Source organism: Canis lupus, chromosome X, assembly GCF_003254725.2.
Source record: "Canis lupus dingo isolate Sandy chromosome X, ASM325472v2, whole genome shotgun sequence".
Lineage (NCBI taxonomy): Eukaryota > Metazoa > Chordata > Mammalia > Carnivora > Canidae > Canis > Canis lupus.
In genome coordinates this window covers 80,271,228-80,294,734 of record NC_064281.1, presented here as the reverse complement: position 1 = coordinate 80,294,734, position 23,507 = coordinate 80,271,228, and the positions used below count along the sequence as shown (strand labels likewise).

At 41.8% G+C, this 23,507-nt stretch overlaps 1 long non-coding RNA gene across 1 annotated transcript in view; it reads left to right on the top strand.

The window, feature by feature from the left end:
• LOC125754679 (uncharacterized) overlaps positions 1-23,507 on the top strand; it is a 171,998-nt gene that overhangs the window by 18,032 nt on the left and 130,459 nt on the right. Inside the window, exon 2 of the long non-coding RNA XR_007409426.1 lies at positions 3,296-3,380. This is a non-coding gene — a long non-coding RNA (uncharacterized LOC125754679). The remainder of the gene's footprint in view (positions 1-3,295; positions 3,381-23,507) is intronic.

The following is a 23,507-nucleotide window of genomic DNA, read 5'->3' as shown; positions in this document are numbered from 1 at the left end:
CACCCAGGGATCCCTAAAATTAATGTTATATGTTGTTTTGACATCTGATAAAATTAGAAGAACCTCAAATGGTCTAACCACAACTTCTCCTCCCTATTCTGTGCCTGCGGACAAGGTTTCTTAGCCAAACAACCCTCCTTACTAAACAGACCAGGTGTAGTTCCTGGTTATCTCTAGCTAGAGGCTTTCTGTTCCCTGCCAGCTGTGGATTTATTCAAATAAGCCAATAACATCCTCCCCTGGGAACCAGAGGTACTCTGTCCTCAACACTACAAAGGCCACCTCCTACAGACTCTGGTTGTTCAATCTGTTCCTGAGTGTAACTTGAGAGTGCTTCTCTGGTGTGTTGTGTCCTCCTTTCTCAGGCTGTGAGTATATGTGACTGATACATTGTTGTCATTGTGTTTGTCTGGTGTCAGGTGTTGTGTGTTTGGCCATCCTCACAACATAGGAAATAATCCTTCTTCCTTAATGGGGTGAATAGGAAGTGATCAAAATAGGGGTTTAGAGCAATGGGCAAGACACAAAACATAGATGTGAGAAATACCTATTTGAGTACAGATTTTAGCCCACTTTCAGTTGTGTGTGTGTGTGTGTGTGTGTGTGTCTGTATTGAAAGCCTGGGGACCCTATTTAATGCTAGCAGTGGAAATTATTGACTCTGCTTCATTGGAGCCCAGAGGGTGTAATCTATGGAAGTACATTCATGTGGCCTGAGATGGGTATAGTTTTGTACTTACTCTTGTGAAACTTTTGAAGATACAGGTGTTTTGTCTGTTTGATTTAAGTTTAGGTCTGAAGAGTTGTTAAATAGTCAACTATTGCATGCAGACCATACAGAAATATGTATTTGTTGTAGTCACAAGACCCTGAGCACTGGCACATGGGTAACATATAATTAGAAACAGGTTGGAAGGGTAGCCCGGGTGGCTCAGTGGTTTGGCGCCTGCCTTCGGCCCAGGTCCTGATCCTGGACACCCGAGATCGAGTCCCACATTGGGCTCCCTGCATGGAGCCTGCTTCTCCCTCTGCCTGTGTCTCTGCTTCTCTCTCTCTCTCTCTGTGTCTCTCATGAATAAATAAATAAAATCTTTTTTAAAAAAGAAACAGGTGGGAATACATTGCTTCAATTCAGGAAGAATTCATGCACATACTTTGGAATATTGCAAAACGTAATTTTGTGACTGAAGATAATCTGGAATAAGGTTTTAAATGGCAAACCAGAAATGAACATGTAACCATGGGGAAGAAATGGTATTCAGGCAAGTTTCCAGACAGCAGCTCTGCATTGTCCACAATCTCATATACCAGAGTGTGCTAGTGAGCCACCCCCTCAACACCCCCCCACATATTTGTAGGCACTGATGTTCCTTGGCCAACATGTGAAGGATCCCGTGTCATAGTGATGCTCAGGGCCTATTCTCTTTCACAAGCCCCTTTTGCGGGGAGAGAGAAATGGCCTCATTGAAGGTCTCAGGTGCCTTGGGTGAACATCTCAGAACCCTTTGGAAAGGCCAGGTAAATAAGGTTCTTGGGCCCAATCCCAACATCCAGGATGGTTCCTCCCTACCCCCACCATTTTAACAGGCAATTCTTGGATGCCAGCAGGGTGTCTGAGAGTTCAACTCAATTCTGACACCAGTCTACCTGGATACTGCATGAGATTACTGAAGTGAAGTGTTCAGTCCCACAAGACTGCCCTCCCTCCACACCAGGTGCCAGTTGCAAGTCCAGGTTGTTACCTGCACTCCTAACTGATTGCCTATAATGGAGACATTACCACTGCCATCTCCTAGGGTTTGATTCATTTGCTAGAGAGGTTCACAGAACTCAGAGAAACATTTTACTTACTAGATATAAAAGGATATAACTCAGGAACAGCTAAAGGAAAGAGATGCATGGGGAAAGGGTAGCAAAGATTCCACGCCCTCTGCATGCACTCTACTCTCTCCAAATCTCCACATGCTCACCAACCCAGAAACTCTCAAACCCTGTCCTTTTGGGGTTTTATGGCAGCTTCATTGTATAGGTGTGAATCATTGGCCAGTGGCTGTTGATTCAATCACCAGCCTTTTTCCCCTCAGGGGAGAGGTCAGGGGAGTGGGACTGGAAGTTTCAGCCCTCTAATCACATGGTTGGTTCTCCTGGTAAATAGCCCGTGTCTTACCTAACTCTGGGAAATGAACAAGGGGTGGTGGAAGGGGAGGTGGTTGAGGGGTTGGGGTGACTGGGTGATGGGCACTGGCAGGGGGCACTTGGCGGGATGAGCATTGGGTGTTATGGTGTATGTTGGCAAATCGAACTCCAATAAAAAATTAAAAAAACACAAATATGCAAACTAAGAAATGACATGTGAAAAAAATAAAAAATGAAAAAAAATAGCCCCTGTCTTTAGGTACTTCCCAAAGTCACCTCATTCACATAATGAGAGACACCTCTATCAGTCTCAACACTTAGGAAATTGCAAGAGTTTTGGGATCTGTGAGCCAGGAACTGAGGAGGAAGACAAGATATATATATAAGAAATATATATTTGGTCATCGTCTTTCAGATGATCAAATATATATTTCTTATAAATCAATATCACTCCAGTTTTCTGCAGGGCTACAGCTAGGTACTTACTCGTACTCACCCAAGATATCTCCAGGCAGGATGCACATGATTAGTGAGAGACATACCAGGCCCAGAATGAATGAGAAGACAGCCCTGAGGCCCAATAATCTGAAATGGCTTTGTTTGGTGGGAATCAAAAGGTTCTTCAGGTCATATGCTGTATACCCTAAAAACAGGTGTACAAGAGCAAGATTGTGGGGATTTACCCCAAAGATACAGATGTTATGAAACGTCGGGACACCTGCACCCCGATGTTTATAGCAGCAATGTCCATAATAGCCAAACTGTGGAAGGAGCCTCAGTGTCCATCAAAAACGATGAATGGATAAAGAAGATATGGTCTATATATACAATGGAATATTACTCAGCCATTAGAAACGACAAATACCCACCATTTGCTTCGACATGGATGGAACTGGAGGGTATTTGTGTCCCACCTTGTGAATAAAAGCTGAGGGGAAGAAGGAGAAGTCCACCTTATTGCTATGTGACTTCTGGCTAACCCACTGTGGGAAGAGAGGTGGGTGGGAGAGAGGGTGTGTACACATAGGACTATACATGTTGGCATGTGTACAGGAGAAGGGGAAGGCCCTGGAAAATTTGCAACTGGGGCAACCTCTGCTGTTGGTTGTCTGATAAACAATGTGGCATTTACTGATAACCAGTGACTTCTCTGTTTCAGCAAAAACTACAAATGAAGTTGGTTCAGAAGTTTTGGGACAGGATGCTGACACGATAGGATGTTCATCTGAGTCCAAATTTTGGAGGTAAGCCACTTATACACAATTGAGATTTGTGCATTAGGTTGACTAGGGCTGAGGTACAGCAAACCAGTCCTACCAAGTAAGCTGACCAGTGGCATGCCTTCAGGCTCTACACTTCTGCCTCTCTAGATCCCACTTTCTTGACCTGCAGTGGAGCACTTTTGGGATGCCAATCTTCAAGCCTTTTGCTCTGACCTTGGAGTTCCTCCCACTTCTCTGGCTTCATGTACAGAAGGCCTTCTGCTCTCTCCACACTTCCTAGTGAGGGTATCATAGCTGAGGTGCATTCCCTAGTGTGACCTAGAGGAGCACTACCCACAGAAATAAGTGTGTAGGCCATAGGGCCCTATGCTTTTCTAGCTGGAATTTTCTGTCATGCTCTATGGGGAGGGCACTTGAACACACATTCTTTGCACCCTGGGCACTCACCCTACTCAGTTTGTTAAAAACTGAGCACATGACCTTCTCTATCTAGTCTGCTTTGCCTGTCTAGGCTGCAAGTGCTTGTCTCTCTGTCCCCTAAGCCTTCAACTCTCACCAAGTTTTATTGGCTTTACCTCTAAAAAACATCTCATCTCTCCATAGATTATGGGCCCCCAAGATCAGGCCTTGGGAATCTTGCTGCTGAATTATTGCAACAATTTCTTCCCAACCTCTGGTCTCCCCAATGCCAGTGCTTGCCCCTCCTCTCCATTCAACACACTATCGTCAGTATGATCTTTATGAATCTAGCCTGATTTCTGTAGGAGTTTTGGATGGCTTTCTTTAACTTTCACATAAAATTCAAACTCTTTGGTCTAGCACTCAAACCTTGAGAATATAGATGAGAAATCACAATGAAGCTGAAGCACAAACTCCCAAGAAGCCCATGAGTGGTGACAGAAAACCTATCCCATATCCACAGAACAGGAGGAATGTTCTCTGGCCCAGGGGACACCCAGGAAACCTGAACCAATGACCGACAAAAGAAAGGGTACATTCAATAGAGGTTCTATAGGAGTATGAACTAGATGCCGATTCTAAAGGATTAATGCCAAGGGTTCACATTTGCGCAAATAAGTTAGAGCTTTTTTGAGTGCTCATTGTCTCAACCCTAAAGAACCCATAATTGTGAGGATTTGGCACCTAAAAGATAGATTAGTAGGGCTCCTATGTTTGGCATGGGAGCTACCTTGAAAACCAAGGCCGTTGCCATAGGCCCTGAACTTTGGAGGTGGGTCACTTGATTGATTACCCTCGGCTCCATTGCTCCCTGGAACCTGGAGTGGAGAGGACAGAAGGCAAGCTCTTTCAACAACTTTACCCTATAAGGATAGCAGTGCCTCTCCTAGGTGGATTCCCTAGGGAGGAGGACAAAACTCTTGAGGGAGGGAGGGCTGGGTATATGCGAATTCAGGTTTTAGAGCACAGCCAGCTCCCTCTTGCATGATACCGATGTTTGGATCAACTGGACCAAACAGTGGTGGGTGTCCAGGGAGTAGCTACCACATTTCTTTCTTTCCTTGTTCTCTTGCATTTTAGCTAAAGCTAACCAATGAGCATTTCTTACCATGCACATTCTTCTTCTGTTTTAAGGTAAGGTAGTTATATATCAGCAGGCATCCAGGGCCAACCTCTGGGGATTTTCAGGTGTGGATAGTCTGCATTATCTCCGAGGCACCCCACCTTCAAATAGACTCTGATCTGTTTACCACCCAATGCCTAAGTGGCAGTGGGGGTGGGAGGTAGGGGGTGGGTTATATTAAGCTTTCTCAGCATGCAGGCCTGGGGCATGGGAGAAAAGGTGGATCCTTGCCTGATTTGGTCAAACAGTAAATGAAGGGGGAAAGTGCAAGAACAATGCAAGACCTTTTTTAGACAGAAGGGGACACTGCAGGCCCTAGGCCTTCGGCTATTGTATATGTATGTGGGGAGTGGGGAGGCCAGTAGATGAGGCAACTTCAGATGCAATGGAGTGGGCAGCAGGGATGGAGGAAGCAGAGAACAAAGCCTAACATGATGGCGCAAGGTGTTCCTCCAAGGAGATAGACTCCCTTGACCTGGTCAGCGACCTTAGCATGCTCTAGGGAGAGAGCTCAGCTCAGGGGAGCAGGAGAAGAGGAAGGTGAACACCTGCTAATGGCCTATTTGTAAGTACCTACAAGGCAAGGTTAAAGTTGCTGAGGGGAGTGTTTCACTGGAAGAAAAGAGGGCCTGGGTAGATATTTACATCTTGATTCTAGAAGAGAGTAAGACTCCCAGAATCAAGGAGTGAACATACTAGATTACATTTTGAAATGCATGTAATCCAAGGAGGAAAGATACAGCAAGAGGAAAGCTGACACTGGACAGAGATGAGCAGAGAAACTAGAATGGAAACAAAGAGGGATGAGGGTACAGAAGAATAGTGAGGATAAGAAGGAAAATGCTTCCCAGTGATAAATAGTAGTTGATGTATCAATAGCCCTTAAAACCCATTCAAAACCATCACCTGCTTCAAAGGCAGGTTGAGCCCAAGCCCATCTCCATGTCCATGAGGTCATCAGTGGCAAGCAGGATCCAGGCAGTAGCACCTACCCCCATGAGAGCCACCTTCCCTCACACCTGTTCCTCTTATCAAGCCAGGCTTCAAGGAAATTAGGCTGAGGGCTTCAGTGTTTAGGGATCCCTAGATCTCCCTATGAGACCTCCCAATAGACTCAGAGTCAAATCTCTCTTTGCGTCTGCATTGAGGTAGATTTTCAGGGATTAATGCATTTGTCTTTCTCCACAAGTCCATAAGCAGAGGTGTTAGTACTGGGACATGCTTAGTTTTAAATAGGAGCTTTGTTACTTCCTTAATAAGGAAGGAGCGTTGAGAAGAGGAGGAGGAGCAGGCGCTAGGGAAAGCTAACAAAGCTGCTTCCCTCCAAGCAAGAGACTGGAAGCCACGTGTTGTGAACAGCAGCTCCCTAAGGGCTTCACACAGCCCAGCTCCTGGCATGACATGGGCACCGCCATATTGTGAAGTGAAGGTACAAATGAGACCTTATTATCACTCCTTTGTTCATCTGTTCTTTGAGTGGTTACACCTGCCACCTTTCTTGCCTCCCTGAGCTCATCAGGGAGGACAGTGAAGGGATATGGGGCTGAGGCCATCACTCTGAAGATGGGTTTGAGGCGCTTTAGCTGGGGATGCCCTGTCTTAGTTCTGGCTACTATAACAAATACTGTAGACTGGGGGGCAACGACAAGACATTTCTTATACTTTTGGAGTTTGAGATATCCAAGATCAAGATGCTGGCTAATTTGGTTCTGAGTTAGAGCTTTCATCCTACCTTGCAGACTGCTGCCTTCTTGCTGTGTGTGTACATGGTGGAGGAAGAAAGAGTTCTCATGTTTCTTTTTCATCTTCTATAGGCACAATTCCCATCATGGGAAGCCCACCCTCATGGCCTCATTAAGGCCTAATGATCTCTTACAGGCTCTACCTCCAAATACGATCCTGTTGGGGGTTAGGCCTTCAACATAGGAATGTTGGAGGGCACACAAATATGTAGTCCATAACACTTCTCTTTCAGTGATCCTTTTAGAGATGTGGGGACACTTTAGCTAAGTTCCTGTACTGATCACTGCTAGCACATAAGGTGGACTTTTTGGGTAGTTGAAGTAGAAAAAGTTTTCCTTTTTCTGGACTGATGCTCTGTGCCAGGGCACATGGCTTGGTAAGGTAAATGTGGACTGCATTTCAGCTCCCCCTTGCTCTTTTAGCTGGGAGCCCTTGGATAAAGCTCTATGCTGGCCTTTTAGGGTCTCCAGAAGGGATAGAATTGCCACCAGAATCCCACCAGAAGGGATAGAATTGCCTACATGGCACTGAATAGAATGAGTTGTATGACCCTGGGATTACTGAGGGGCCCTGGCTGCCTGGCCCTGTTCACTTCATTAAATGCATAATGCTGCTTCCATCCTCCAAAGGCACTTGGGGGTGTTGGGGGGAGGGCCTGAAAGGCTGTGATAAAAAATCTGCATCTATATAAACCCCTGTTACTACACAGCACTTTGCTGAGACTTGTTCACAATAGCCTTAAATGCTAGAGTCTGGGCCGTACCTCATCTCAGAGGCCCATTTACTTCTCCATTGTCATCCAGACAATTATTTCCAATAGCACTTTGCTTTTGGAAGCACAGGGCTTGGAGTAACACATTTCTCTCTTTTCTGCTCAGCTTCTGGGCCATCAGCCTACAGTGAAGCCAGCAGGCTGAATCACAATGGTTGTGCATATTTCCATAGCAGCAGTGTGATGTAATGCATAGAGCATAATGTGGCATTGCTATAGAGCTAGTTATAGGCAGCTTTGTGCCAATAGAGAAGAAAAATTTATTCATGCACGGCACCTTACCATTCACTGTATACTTTTAAATCCATGATCATATTTGAATCCCACCAGTGAAAATAGGGAACTAAAAAAAAGCTCCAGGAGGAAGGAACCTACTCAAACATAGGCTGATACATCCAGTTACGCTTGCACATTAAAATAACACACACAGGCATTCTTACTCACTCACACGAACATACTCATGTGTTTACACATTCGTTGATGCACACTTGTGCAATGCTCTTACATTTTCACATTAACATGCTCACATGTTTCTCACATATGATCATGCTAGTACATTTACACACAGACCCATACACTCACAGTCACTCACACGAAAATGCTCACACAGTTGGACAGACTTTATGTTCACTGAAACAAATGTGGTCACACATGTCTATATTCACAAATCATATATGAACAAGTTCACACATGAAAAAGTTCACATATTCATACATACTTATATGAATAAGCATGTTTATTCAGTCACACACAAGAATATGCTCACACTCAGACACAATGACATAACACAAACACAGACACTTGCACACAAATGTGCACACACTCATGCTCTGATATTCCCTCACAGACACAGGAACACACTGATACATTCTTTAAACACAAACACATAAAATTATATATTCATTCACACTTGCATGTGGACAGTCATACAAATATTCTTAATCACTCCCATGTGGACATACTCATGCATTTAGTCACATTTCTGAGCACATTGCCACATGAACTCACATATAGATACAATCATTACAATCACAGGATATTCTCATACATGTATGCAAATGTTAACATTTTCACTGACACGCACATGTTCCAACACACAGACTTGCTTCTATATTTACTCATGTGTGTTTATATATTCACATGTGAATGCAGTCCCATATTTAGTCATATACATGAACCCAAATCAGCATGCACATTAACACATTATAATACAGTGACATATATAGTTACGTGTTTGCTTACATGTGTACCCATGTTCACACATTTGCTTAATGAGCATATTCACACTATTCACATAGTCATACAAAAACCTCATGAATTTACTATACAAAGGAAAATATTCCTATAAATGTACACACATTCTCACATAAAATGCTCACATTCATGCATACACTAAGACATTAACATGATCACAAACATATTCATACATTCACTCACATGAACTTGCGCAAAAATTAACTCACACAGGTAGACACACTCATACACTTACAACTTCAGTTAAAATTGTACATTTTCATGCTCATGTACATGAACTTGCTTATGCATTCAATTACAGACAGGAAAAATACTCATACATTAACATACAAACACATGCCAACTTGCTCATGTATGAACTCACACACGAACATGCTCACATTCATGCACATGCTCACAAATTCACTCATAGACATGAACAAAAAAATCATTCATTCATACAGAAACAAACTTTCACTCAAACTTGCATATTAACATGTTCAAAACATGAACATGTTCACACTTTCATTCACATATGTTCATGTACATGAGTATGTTCATTCACTCACAAACTAACTTTTCTAGATACACAAATATGTTCACACAGTATCTCACTCATAATAGCACACTGCCATTTTCACTCACATTCATACATACACACATTCTCATACATTTACTCACACATGGACACAATTACACACACTTACTCCCAACATTCACCCACATTCACACACACAGACATGCTCACATGCACTCACACAATTACACATGCATGAATAAGTTTACAGTCATGTAGCTGACATGCTCATAAACATACACACATGCATTAACACATTTACTTACCCCCAATACACACTCACACATATGAATATGAACACATATTCACATACAGACAGGATCATATTCACTCACACAATCATGCAAAAACCTACATATACTCACAAATTCACATTCATTCAAACTTATACATTTTTTTATTGGGGTTCAATTTGCCAACATATAGCATAACACCCAGTGCTCATCCTGTCAAGTGTCCCCCTTAGTGCCTGTCACCCTCAGACTTACACATTAACACACAGTATTACTTCCACACAAATGAACACACATCAAGTCACACGCAAACATGCTCACATTCACTCACACCAAAAAACCTACACATTAACCTGCCCACCAAACATGTTTGATATTCATTAACTTACATACATAGGCTCCTATATTTACTCAACATGCATTTCAATAATATACACATGTATCTACATCCTCATGCATTTACTCAGATACAAATATTTTTTCACATTCACTCAAACATATAAATACAAAGCACACATTCCCTCATACTCACACATGAATACACACTTATGCTTACACATTCAAACACATGAGCATATTCAAATGTATACTCAAAATCACTTGCACACAAACATGAGCATATTCACATATACATACAAGAAACCGTCCCACATTCTCACATATACACTCATTAACACATTTATGTATATGGACATGATCAACATTCACAAAGATATTTTCACATACACACACTCATGTACTCACAGAAATCTACACATTAACTAGCTCACATGAATGAACATGGTTACATCCTCACAGATAAGCATGCTAATGTCATACTGTCTCTTACAAATTAACTGATATACATGAACACAAACACAAATTGACTTTAACACTCTCACATGAACAGGCTCAATTCACTCACACACAGACATGCTCACACATATCCACACAATTACACGTTTGGTAACGTGAACATGCCAACAGATTTACTCCCCTTAATAGACACACACACATACATTCATTTGAACACACATATATATGCAAATTAACATATTTATAAATTCACTCACACACCCAGATACGCCTCATGTATCCTGTGTCACTCACACATTTACTGATAGGCATGAACATACTCATCCTTAAGATTTTCACACACTCACATGCACAGACATTCAACCACACAGACACAAACATGGTCGCAAATTCCTCACATAGACACCTGTACATATAATTTATTTGCACACATTCACACACTAACATGCTCACATATACAAACACTGGTCACAATTCACTCACATTCACAAGTATATTCATCACAAACACACTAAAAAATTCCCTAACATTAAAACGTATTCACAGACTTATACAGACTTGTTTACAGATTTCCTTGCATAGACACACTCATAGTCATGCTCATACATTTACTCAAAGGTTCACATTCACTCACACGTGAACATGCTTACAAATTCACATACACTCATGGTCACAAGTATACACTCACATTCACTTACATATACATGTTAACATGCCCACACATTCACTCGAATACACATTTGCTCACACATCACAGAGCTTCCACATTCACACAGATACAGACACATGCATATTCTCATATATTCCTCACAAAAATACACTCACACATTAACAAGCTCACACAAGTGGACAGTTATATTCATTCACACAGGCATGCTTACACATGCATTCATTCAAACAAAACATGCTTACACATGCATTCATTCAAACAGCACTCACGTAGATGCACTCACATAGGTTCACAGTTATGTACTCACACATTTCCTAACTTACACATGTTAACACACAACAGTATCAAGCTCCTATGTTCTCACAAATGAGTTTGCACATACCACAAAGCTCACACATTTACTCACACGCATAGATATGCTAACATATACTCATGAGCCCATGCTCACACATTAACTCACAGAAATATATTCAAACTTTAACATGTTCACATAAACACATTTACTCACACACATGACTATGCTAACATTTAGGCACAGGCTTACAAAACCACTTATACATTTGAATAGTCCTACTCACTTAAACATGCAAACTCATACTTGATTAGGTTTCCACATTTACTCCCACACACATATGCTTATTTATGCACAGTCATCTTCACTTGCACAAACCTGGTCACACACTCACTCACCACTCTCCAAAACTTGCTCACACATTCACTCAGTTGAATGCATTCACAAATTCAGTGACAGTCACACTCACAGATGCTTACATGCACACACATTCACTTATACATGTGCATGAACACACTCACAAATAGGAATGTGCCCACACATTTATTGACACAAAGACATGCTCACGTTCATGAGGAAGCTCACACAGTCATTCACATATATATACAAATGCTCACAAATTCATTGATTCAAATATACTAATATTTTTAAAATACCATACAAATGAGCATACTTATAAGTTCACTCACATACACACAAATACACTAGTATCCTTGCACATGGTCACCTATTCACTCATACTCATGACATGCACAGTTACCTAATCACATAAATATACTCGTATTAACACACTTGTATTTGAACAGGCTTACATATTCACTCCAATGTGGACATTGTTATATAAAGGAGCCAAAGGTGACCTCTGTTTATCAGCCCTATGTCGATTATTTTTTCACAGTTTAGAACCCATGAACTCAAAGGCCAGCCAGCACCAATCTCAAGTTTTTGCACGTGAAATTGTTTTCAATATATCCCAAGTAAGTAGATGTTTAGCCATTTAGAGCTTGCCTGCTTTGCACACAAAGCCTATGTGAATGAATGTATAACTGTGTCCAGAGCTGGTTAATGTGTGAGTGTATTTTTGTGAGGAATACATGAGAATATGCATATGAGTGTACCTGTGTGAATGAATGTGTAAATTGTGATGAGTGTGAGGAAATGTGTATTCTAGTGAACATGTGAGCATGTTAATATGGATGTGTAAGTGAATGTGAGTGTATGTTTGTGAGCATGAGAATGCAAAACTGCACCCAACATCTGCTAGCCATAGATAAGATAAATCCTGTAGCTATAAAAGACATCAAGCCAGTGCTGCCCTTCAGCATTCTCTGATCCTCAGACTCCTCATATTGCTCAATTGCGTTGCCTAGACACATAAGTCCCTACTCTGATCTTGTTCTTTCCTGGGAATTCCCTTGCCTTCCTCTCCTTTTTAGAGGTAGCTCCCACATGGCATCCTCTGGAAGGTCTCCTGTTCTAAGAGACTCTCCTCCCCACCCACATGCACACCTGTGAATTCTTCCTCCAAAAGAAAAGGTCATCTTGTACTACTGCCAACTTTTGGTCATATCTTTTTCTGAGATTGACCTCCAAATCCCTAGCACTTGTTACTAGTGGTGGTAGGGATAGGGGAGGATTTGGGGGATGGTTAGGAAATCAATATAAGGTCCACGAGTCAGTAGGACAGTTAGGTGGCAAAATGATCCTGGACCGCCTTAACTGGTTGAGACTCGAAATTTGGAATGCCTCCATGTCAGTTTGGCATGAGATTTTTCTTTGCTGTATTATTCTATATTTTCTGTGGTCTCTCCTTGTGTGTGACTTTCTTTTAGCCTAACCAGGCAGTAGCACCAGCATTTGAGCCAACCTATGTCATTACAACTGACTTTTGGGGTTGGAGGCACTGAGTTCCCTAAGGAACTGGCCCACCTGGGCCCTTCAGTAGGCAGGAACTGGATGCTGCAAGACCTGTTGGTTTCAAGAGGAAAATGAGAGGAGTGTATGCCTCTGGACTGACAGTGGGCTCCCTCTAACCCCATAAGAGTCTTCAGCAGGAGAAGCTCCCTGCAGCTGGCCTGGTGATTTGGGGTACTCTGAGATGAGAGGACACCCTTGTCCCTGGGGACCACTGTGGCAGATAAAGGATTCAATAAGATGTTAGGCTGAGGCTGGTCTCTTTGGACACGTTTGTAAACAGGTAGCCTGCCTGTGCTGATGTCTCATTCAGATTTGTTGCACATGGTATCATTCTAGTTACTCACCTGAAGGATAGGGAGACCTAATCCCTGAGCTGAGCCAGATAAAGCATCACTTAAAGTGACTAAATGCAAGAAAGTTTATATTCCAGCTCCTCCCAGGGCTCCAAAGTATGTGGCTGTCCTACTAACTCCGTGTTCCAAACCGTGAGACACGTGTTAGGCTCTGTTCATGATTGCTTTCCCCCAGACCACCACCTAGAGAGAAGGTTAGAGTTTTCATTCCCTGGGAGGTTGAGACAGATGGGAGGACCCTGAGAAAGAGGACTGGTGCCCTCTACAAGAAGAGACAGCACAATAGCATCATTATAATAATGAGGATTGTTTACCCTCTGCTTTGCCACTAACACAAAAGTCATTAAAACAGAAAAGACAAAAGGGGAGGGCTAAAAAGGTGAGGTCAGTTCTAGATTGGAGGAGGAAGTACATTGTCTCATTTATCCTGAGACCCAGTCTCTCCTTAAGGACCTAGCTCAAGAACCAAATGGCAAAAGGGCTGTCTGGCTCTACAGAACTTACTTCGTAGGAATTGAGTTCCACCTAGCAAGGGCTGAAATTAAACAATTGACCACCATAATATGGAATGGAAAAATGGTGTCTCTACTAAGAGATCCCACACTACTAGTGCACAAGTGGGGAATGACCCCAGAGGAGACTTTGGACTCCTGATATATAATGTTTTCACTTGAGAGATTGCCCAGGGTCATTATGAGGCCTAAAGCCCCTATGGATTTTTGTTTCTTGGAATGCTGCCTACCCTATTTTAGACCTCACTTTAGGCACTTCTGGGAGCCTCTTGACCAAATGGATGAATGCTCCATTAGCTGGGGATGTTAAAATGAACTTAACAGGCAGTAGATGGCCTCAGCTGAATTAAGTCCTGCGTCCACCCAGTTAGTTGTTTCTCAGGGGAAGGGGTGCTCCTGAAAACTGTAAGTTCTCTTTATGGGCAGTGATGGTTTAGTGCTAAGACAATTCAGGAGGACATAGCCACCCTGGATTTAACAGAAACTTATAAAAGAAAAACTCAGAATCAAGTGCGGCCTGTTCATTCTGCAAACAGTACCCTACCTGGCCTAAATCAAAATTATTATCAACAGTGAGACTTCCCCTTTCCTAGGCAAAACAAACCACCTATAGCCAGCTCCCTTCTAAATGTGGGGCCCTGAGATGAACAAGAGAGGTTGTATTGGCTGCTAAGGGACAAGGGGAATCCCAAATTAGATGATCTCTGACAAATCCATGGAACAGTTAAAATACTTACTAGAATTAGATTGCAATCTGGGCAGGCTTCTCCTTCAGAGATAGCCCTGCCTTCCCTGCCTACTCTGATCTCTGCGAGTGGCACATCAGGGTCTGGTGATGTCAGAGTAGGTCCCTTCCAGCAGACAGTTGCCTTTTACCACATTAGCTATAGTTTGGGCTCCAAAATATTAACAATACTGGCTGGCTTTGATAGACACAGGTGCCAAAATCTCCTAACTCCAGGAAGCACTCAAACTTTAAAGGGATCTCACTAGAATAGGACCAGCTTGAGAGGATTAACTAAAGGGTTAATTATCTGCTTAACTATTAAAATTGGCTCAGTTTTGCTTAAAAAAGCTTCTTACCTGGTTGTCCTCTCCAAGAGTATATCTTTTCTCATGATTGGAATAGACTTCTTCAGTGAGCAGGCAACCTCATGAGACAAGTCTAAGGCTTCCACGCTACTTGTGGGCACTAGCCAGTGGGAAGCATTTAACTTTCCCCTCCCCATGTGTGCGGTTAATATGTCACAGTCCTGGCTAAGCCAAAGCACTGAAGGATCATGGCTTGTCATAGCTAACTTAGTTCCCCCATGTGGCCTGCACTTAAAGCCACTATTAATGAGAGGATGCTGTCTGTATAATGAGTACCACAAGGCTGTTACCTGGATTAGAGTAGCTCCACGACATCATTTTAATGAATGACATTCCAGATAACATTGGTAGGTGCTTCGGAATCAGATTGGGCTAATAGCACCTGTTCGTTAAACATTTTATAGGAGAGTAGTAAATCATGGTTTGCTTTCACCTTGAAGATCAGCAGTATAACTTTCCCTAGTTGTCTGTGGGGTACATCAATAGCCCTGTGATTGTATACAGAATTTGTAGACAGGACCTAGATTTCTTCCCTGCCCATTCCCAGACCCCAGAACTCCCCATTATATCAGTGACATCCTCCTCATTAGACCTGGCCAAGACTATCTCATAGGCTCTCCCAACCCCAAGTGTACATGTCACTGAGAGAGAATGAGCAGTTGCCCCCCATAAGATACAAGGCCCCTCCTAGTCTGTTAAAATCTTGGGCTACTGGTTTTACCAATCTGCTAAAAGAAGAGTTCATAGGGCTCCAACTACCCATACTGGTGAAGGAGGCCAAAAATTTTGTAAGAATGGTAAGAATGTTTGGATTCTGGTGCCAGCACATTTGTAGCCTCAGATATTTGCTGGCCCCTGCCTACTGAATCATCCATAAGTCTTCCACTTTTGGCGGCGGTGGGGGGGTGATTAAGAGCAGACCCTAGATAAATGAAAGGAGGCTATCCCTTCAGCTCTCCCACTAATGCTCTGAGCACAGAACTTACAATCAGAAGGTTTAGGCACTTCTGGGAGCCTCTTGACCAAATGGATGAATGCCTTTTCCCCGGGCACTTGTATAAGTGACAACCCCATGTGGATGGCTTGTGCCTCCTTGTCCAGCAGCTCATAAACTGCATATTCTTAATTTAATATACCAGCTCCAGGCCTTCCAACACAAGGACATTATAGGAATCTCAGTCCGTAAGGTAGGTGGCTCTTTCCAGCAAAGGCTTCAGTTTGAATAAAGGCTCACTAGACTTCCAATAGTTGCCACTCCAGTGACAAACATCTTTGACTTGAGTCTGAGAGTCACACTGCTCAAGGAAAGTGAAAGCCCAAAGGTCATCTTCCACTGAAGGTACGGTTTCAATATACTCGCACGAAGGAAGAAGGAGGTCAGGTCGCGCGATTTATTACTTACAGATCCCAGAAAGGAGACAGGGGTAGGGTGGGGAGCAAAACTAACCAGGGGAAGGGCAGTCGTCTGTCCCAGGTTCAAGATTAAGCAAAAGGTCGAGAATAGGGTAGCAAACACCTCGTAACATACTTGGGGCAGAGGTCACCAACTTTTTGTGTGGGCTCAACTCTGAACGGTTATTTTAAAAGGTGCCCTGGGAAAAGCCAAATGGGAGCTTGTGGTGGGAACCCTAAGCTCTAGCCTTTAAATGTCAACTCTGGTTGTGACCAGGGTTGTTATACTCCAAAGTGGCCAGATAGTGACCCAAAATAGTTGTTTTCTCACCACAGCCCTTGTGTGATAGAAAAAGCTCCCAGTAAATTTGGATCAGCATTGGAGGCCTCTTTAGTATGTTGGAAATAATATCTACTGGATTGAGCTAAGCCCAGCCCTACTAGAGCATCACAGCTCCGTGGAAAGAAGCCACATCCCTTTCCACTGATGTTAATTTGCTGAAATGTCCAGGCCTTCTGTTTGTTTACCCATGCAAGGTACCAACCTCTGCTAATGTTATCGAGGGGTTAACAGAACAGGTTTTACAGCTTTTGGGACTGCCACAAGTAAAACAGCCAGACTAGGAGTCCTGTTTTGCTGCAGAGCAAGCAAACAATGGGCTTAACAAAACAACATTTTGGGGCTTTTCACCTACCCTTTCATCCTACAGCATGGTATTGCAGAAAGACATAATGGACTTTTTTTTTTTAAATATTTTATTTATTCATGAGAGACATACAGAGAGATGTAAAGACAGGCAGAGGGAGAAGCAGGTTCCCCGCGGGGAGCCCAGTGTGGGACTCGATCCCAGGACCCTGGGAACACGCCCTGAGCCAAAGGCGGATGCTCAACCACTGAGCCACCAGGCATCCCCATAATAGAATTTTAAATCAAGGCCTATTGAGAAAACTTGGAGGCCAGTGGTCCTTGCAGTGCTCAAAAATACTGCTCATAGTCCAAATTATATTAAATTCATGCTCCTGTGACATAATCACACCATATTTAACATCACAGCAATTGGGGTGGTTCCCAATTGAACGATACCTAGAGGAGAGTCAGGTCCCCTACTTCTGGCCACAGATGACCTCTGACTTTTTTTTTTAAAGATTTTATTTATTTATTCATGATAGTCACACAGAGAGAGAGAGAGAGAGAGGGACAGAGACACAGGCAGAGGGAGAAGCAGGCTCCATGCAGGGAGCCCGACGTGGGATTTGATCCTGGGTCTACAGTATCGTGCCCCGGGCCAAAGGCAGGCGCTAAACCGCTGCGCCACCCAGGGATCCCGACCTCTGACTTTAAGCTTTACTCTTCTTTGTTACTGTGCCCCCTCTTTACCTGAGAAGTTTCTACCCTTACCAATGTTGATTATATGTTGTTCACCCAAGCCTGGGTAATCTACACACTTCTTTTGATCAGGTCTCTCTGGAAACAACATGCCAGACACACCACAGGGAGATACACTACATATGTCAGACTTGGGACAATGGGAACCATGATGTTGGCTATTTAGGTTCGTCAGTCATACTAACATGACCACAGACACCAGCACTGAGGCTAGCACTCCTTCTCCTATCTCTATCTACTGTTACTAGCAATACCCATTCTGGCTCAGCTGGACTCTTACATACTGTATGACTCATTGATGCCTCCTAAACCCTGTAGGCCTACTTTTATTTCAAGTTGGGCAAGACCCACTGTTATTAACTAGTGCCACCAAACAAATAGAGCAATGGGCCACTACCTATCAAGTCTCATTTAAGGAATGCCCAGAGATAATATGCTCCCGGTATTATAACCAGGACACTTGTCATTGTTGCAGTCAGGTTAAAAATGCAGTAATCCAGAGCCAATACCAACAAACTGTAAGGATTACAAAGATAAAATTAGAGCTCTCAACCTTTGATAATAATGACATATATAAACCCTGCCAAAAATATATGCCTTCACAATTTTTTTTATCACTTTTCTTATTATTATAATGCCCTCTCTTGCTTTCTCTTACTCTGTCTTGCTCTCTCTTGCTCTCTTTCCAGTGCAGGCATTACTTATTGAGGCAGAAAAGAATTGCATTAAACAGGTGGCCAAGGTCACCTTACCAAGGATTTTCTCCTTGGTTGCTAATCAGTATATACAAAGAAGGAAATGTATACAACAATATTACCTGGGACAAAGCATGCCTAAAATGTCAGGGGCTGCAGCTAGTTTGGGAATTCTTCCCTAAACCTAATCTCACAATGCCAATGTCAAGATTGACATTATGCTCAGTGAGAGCAAGCCTTTCAACAACTTCAAGGCTGACTGCCTACAGTAAACAATCATAGCTTTGGGTGGTTACAGCAAAGACATTTCTTATGAAAAAATATATCTGATCCCATGTAGAAATCTAATCACTCTCTATGTGGCACTTTCTCTATCCAAATCGACAACTACGTGTTTACAACCATTACAAAATTTTCCAGGCCTACCAAAGTCATCATTACCAAGGGCTTGGGGAAATATTTAAGGGAGACTGACACCCAATGTTACTCTTCTGGGGGATCTTGTGAAAGCATATACATCACACCCTGTGGGAGAAAGTAATGAGAAGCCCAGCAGCAAAGCTAGCTAACCTGGGAGGAAAGCTATTGGTATAGTCACATGACCACTTCCCAGGAGGCTACTTCTGAGGCTGTTAAAGCTATACAAATGTCTGTCCAAGAAAAATTTCCACTAGAATGGAAGCAGTGAAGCAGGTGGTAGTCTCCCAGTGAAATACACCAACACTGATAAACAGGTATAGAATTGGGCCAGATATACAATACAGTTGATGTCTACTTAGAAATAATTTGGCCCACCTGTGAGAATCCTATATGCGCACACTCCACAATCCAATTTAGTGCATTGCTAAATTAACAACTTTTTCCAAACTGCCAAGAGCATCTGCTAAGCTTACCTCGTGCACATGGGAACACAGTGGTGCTAATTGTTACTGGCAGGGAACTCAAACAACAATTACGCCAATCTGAACAAGGAAGAGCGTGCAGTTGTTCACCAGACCAGACCTGCATATTACCTTAGTCATAGCAATACATAAGATGGCAAGTTTAATCACATTCTGGGCTTAGTTATGCCAATCTGATTTTAGTACACATAGCATACACCTCTCTCTGGCCAAGCTTCACCATAACCTCATTTATCAAAATGATGCTATTTCCCTAACCATCCATATCCAACAATAATATCTAGAGAATAATCGCACACAAATATGTGGGCACTTTGGGCTGAGTCCATACCATTTTATCTGACCCAGGTGTTGAATGCAAGGTGGCTAATATGCAAGCTTGTTTGTATCATTATATGCTTCTATTAATACCACCTGCAATTGTACCAAGCCACACAAAATCACCCTTATAGGAACAGAAAGCAGCAGAGGAAGCCTGGTGAGAAAATCAGATGGCTTCCCCTTGTCTGACCCTGGAGAATGTTTCCTGTACTTGGGTTTGGCCCCAAATTCCAGAGTTTTACTTAGCAGCTGAACCCTCCAAGTACTTCCCCCCCCGCCACAAACCATGCTAGACACAATTCTCCAGTGCCACGGACATTTCACATACATGTACTCACTCTCACATTCCCTCATACGTGCTCACATGTACACCCTCACACTTATAAATACACATTAACACGCACAAGAACATGCTCACACATTCACTCATACACTCACATGCATACTCTCAGACATTCCTCACACGTACTGACAAGTTCACACAAATGACCCTACTTATACATTAACTTACCCACAGAAACTTGCTAAGATCTATGCACATGATCATAATTCGCTCATAACCATGAACACACAAGCACTTACTACATGAATATTCTTAAACTTGAATGTTCACATATATAATAGTGCTTAATCACTCACTTGCTAAATATCCTATCAATAGTTATTCATGCATTCTTTCACACACATCAATTCACTCACACATATGACTATACTTAAACATGGTCACGTACTCATCCATTTACTCACACAAACATGCTTATAAATTCATTCACACACATAGGTACCCTCAAATTATTTGCATATAAGTATATTCACAAACTTGCATAATAACATGCTCATATATAAATATATTCACTATTTATTGATACACATATATGCTCACATACACAAAGATGCCCACAAATTGACTCAAACATGCTCATAAGATACATTCACACACGTTTATAAACTCTCATGTCAATTTATTCACTCATGAACATGATCACAATTTTATTCACACACAGCATATTCATAAACCACTCATAAGCACTCACACTCATGTGCTCACATATTCATTCAATCACATGAGTTTGCTCACATGTTCACTTACACACTGGCACACTTGTATTTGCTTAAATGCACACCCACAAATTCACTAATACACACATGTTAACCTCACAAACAGAAAAATACATATTCACTCACCTACAAATAAACTTACATTATCATGCTACCCAAACTCACACTCATTCAATCATACATGAACATCTTTACACATGTACTCACACACAAACAATCCCTCATACACTTGACTATATTCACACATTCACTCACATATTAACATCCTCAATTAAGGATATACTTGTACATTTATTCACTCTTAACATCATACAGATTTACTCGTACACATAGACATATTCACATATATTCATGTGTTGATGCTGATTAACACACACCTAAGAACTTGACCATGTACAATTGTATTTACACATGTAAGAATACTGACATATTTGGGTACCTGGATGGCTCAGTTGATAGAACATGTAACTCTTAATCTCAGGGTCATGAGTTGAAGTCCCACATTGGATATGGAGCCTACTTAAAAAAGGTCTCTAAAAATGAGTAAAAGATGTGAATAGACATTTTTTTAAAAAAAACATACTCACATATTGACTTACTAGAGAACCTTCTTCCTTACATGAACATGCTCACACATTTACTCATGGAAATGATTATCCTCACATATTAGACACACTTTCACTTGCATACAAATTCATTCACATGAATGCACATCACACATTAATGCTTTCATGGATAAAATTGCTCATATAGTCACTCAGATATAAACATACTTACAAATGCATACTCAGTGACACATAAAATGATATGTTTACACATGTATTCACTCAAATAGGCTCACATTTAGTCACATGAACATGATTATAATATCACTCATAGACAAGACACAGTCATATATGTCACATATACACATTCCCTCACATGTGCACACAAACACACAAACCCATGCATGCTCATACATTCACTTGCAAAAGAACATACTTCCAAACACACATTCACACATTTATTCATAGGAATGTGTTTTTCCATTAAGATGCTCACATAGACAAACAGACTTACACATTCACTCACATACACAAAAATGCCCAAATGTTCACAAATTTATTCCAACTTAAAGACACACTAATACATGCTCACTTACACACATGGACAGATCCTGCACATTTGAAGACACTGAAATCTCTCACACATGCAAATTAACACACTCACAGACAGGAATGTTCACCCATTCACTTGCAAGTAAACATTTTCACACTCATCAAGAAGCTTGCAATTTCAAAGTGCAAGGAATACACAGGAACACAAAAACTCCCAAGCACATGTTCACATATTCATTCATACATATTTACTCACATTAACAATCTCATGCAAATAAGAATGCTTATACATTAACACAAATTAACATGCCTACATCCATGTACAAATTCACAAATTTATTCATACGCATGAACAGGTACAAACATTTACTTAACCACTCAAATATATTCAAACTGACACACTTGGGATCCCTGGGTGGCGCAGCGGTTTGGCGCCTGCCTTTGGCCCAGGGCGCGATCCTGGAGACCCGGGATCGAATCCCACATCAGGCTCCCGGTGCATGGAGCCTGCTTCTCCCTCTGCCTGTGTCTCTGCCTCTCTCTCTCTCTGTGACTATCATAAATAAATAAAAATTAAAAAAAAAAAAGATTTAAAAAAAAACAAACTGACACACTTATTTGTGAACAGGCCTACACATCAATATCACGCATGGGTGTGCTTGCCTACATGCACCCACACATTTATTCACTGACATGATCATGCTCAGAGGTTTACTCACACTGATGGGTACACTTATTCACTCTCATGCACATGTTCCCTCGTCCATTCACTCACTCACTCACTCACTCACTCAAATATACTCAAATTAACATGGTTACACACATGAAATACACATTCACTAATTTACCCAAATATATATATATTTGCATAATATATATAAGCATATATACACAAAGTTATTCAACTAGTCACTCACATGTATTAATACTGATACATTTACTCATGTGCATGTGCATTCTTGAATTTATGTTCACAGACACTTATTCACGTACAAACCTGCTTAAAAATTCAGTCACATGGGGTGCCTGGGTGGCTCAGTCAGTTAAGCATCTGACTCTTGATATCAATATGCTTAGGTCTGGATCTCAGAGTCATGAATTCAAGCCCCATGTGAATTCAAGCCTTAGCGTGGAAACTGCTTCAAAAAAAAATTCACTCACATACATAGACACTCACATATAATCACTTGTAAATATTCACACATCCAGTCACAGGTGCATATCAACATACTAACTATAAAAACTTGTTTACTATTCAGTCATATATCTGTTTGTGCTCAAACACACAAACTTATGAATTTACTCAAGCACATGTAGATAATATACATGCAAGTACTCACAGTTACTAGCAATAACATGTTAACATTTTACTCAATGCACAGTGACATATTAACTCACATAGTCACACAGGCATATAATTTCATGCACCCTCTCACAGACATGCTGAGACATTCACTCACATAAACATGCTCATAAAATATCACTCACATATCAGACAGACTTATTTATACTCACATGTACATA